Source organism: Oncorhynchus keta, unplaced genomic scaffold, assembly GCF_023373465.1.
Source record: "Oncorhynchus keta strain PuntledgeMale-10-30-2019 unplaced genomic scaffold, Oket_V2 Un_contig_5909_pilon_pilon, whole genome shotgun sequence".
Classification (NCBI taxonomy): domain Eukaryota; kingdom Metazoa; phylum Chordata; class Actinopteri; order Salmoniformes; family Salmonidae; genus Oncorhynchus; species Oncorhynchus keta.
Window position 1 is genome coordinate 90624 of NW_026288578.1, and position 1582 is coordinate 92205.

Here is a 1582-nt window from a genome sequence, read left to right on the forward strand (position 1 = left end):
TAAATGACAAAACATTTAGGAGATAGAGGTGCTCAATGTTGACCATTTTGCATACCCCACCATGAGACATCCATGTCTTCATCACTAGAAAATATAAACGGTTGAGGTTGATATCATTTAAAACCTTACAAACAGGTTTGTCAAACAATATTTATTTAAAAGTTTAATGGAAATTTTTTTATTTTTTACCTTTAACAAAACATTTTTTTTTTTAAATGCAAACAACATTTTTCCTCCACATATGTTGTAGCTTTGACCCTATTTGACATCATTTGAGGTGTTTGTGTTGTGTAGACCATCGGTTGAAACACAGCATACTCTTGAATACAGGCTGGGTGTCATGTTTTGGCTGATAAATGTACTAAAACAGCTGTATGATTGAAATGTCAACTTTCAAATGGTGGGACGAAGATGGTTGGAGGTCCACACATCAGAGAATGTTGACTTGACTATGGTGGGACGAAGATGGTTGGAGGTCCACACATCAGAGAATGTCGACTTGACTATGGTGGGACGAAGATGGTTGGAGGTCCACACATCAGAGAATGTTGACTTGACTATGGTGGGACGAAGATGGTTGGAGGTCCACACATCAGAGAATGTCAACTTGACTATGGTGGGACGAAGATGGTTGGAGGTCCACACATCAGAGAATGTCGACTTGACTATGGTGGGACGAAGATGGTTGGAGGTCCACACATCAGAGAATGTCGACTTGACTATGGTGGGACGAAGATGGTTGGAGGTCCACACATCAGAGAATGTTGACTTGACTATGGTGGGACGAAGATGGTTGGAGGTCCACACATCAGAGAATGTTGACTTGACTATGGTGGGACGAAGATGGTTGGAGACTTGACTCCAGGTCCACATCAGAGAATGTCGACTTGACTATGGTGGGACGAAGATGGTTGGAGGTCCACACATCAGAGAATGTCGACTTGACTATGGTGGGACTATGGTGGGGACGAAGATGGTTGGAGGTCCACACATCAGAGAATGTCGACTTGACTATGGTGGGACGAAGATGGTTGGAGGTCCACACATCAGAGAATGTCGACTTGACTATGGTGGGACGAAGATGGTTGGAGGTCCACACATCAGAGAATGTCGACTTGACTATGGTGGGACGAAGATGGTTGGAGGTCCACACATCAGAGAATGTCGACTTGACTATGGTGGGACGAAGATGGTTGGAGGTCCACACATCAGAGAATGTTGACTTGACTATGGTGGGAGGAAGATGGTTGGAGGTCCACACATCAGAGAATGTCGACTTGACTATGGTGGGACGAAGATGGTTGGAGGTCCACACATCAGAGAATGTCGACTAAGAATATCAATATCAATACCTTCCTAATATTGGTTTTACATTAGACTGTCAATCTTCCATTGGAAAACTATTGAAATCAGAACTGTAGATAACAGAATAGACATTCCTATTTAAATTGACATTTGATGGTGGGTGGACCGGCGGCCATCTTTGTAGTAGTAATTGAAAGTAAAAATGTCAATTCAATTTAAATGTCAATGATGTACCAGCTAAATTGAAGTGGTCTGAAGGGAGCATCAAGTTCCTTGG

At 42.7% G+C, this 1582-nt stretch overlaps 1 long non-coding RNA gene across 1 annotated transcript; it reads left to right on the forward strand.

Moving 5' to 3' along the window:
- The first annotated feature begins 415 nt into the window (after positions 1-415).
- LOC127925598 (uncharacterized) lies at positions 416-1343 on the forward strand. Its single transcript, XR_008121513.1, has 3 exons — positions 416-529; positions 638-745; positions 984-1343. It is a non-coding gene; the product is annotated as an uncharacterized LOC127925598 (long non-coding RNA).
- The last annotated feature ends 239 nt before the right edge of the window (positions 1344-1582 follow it).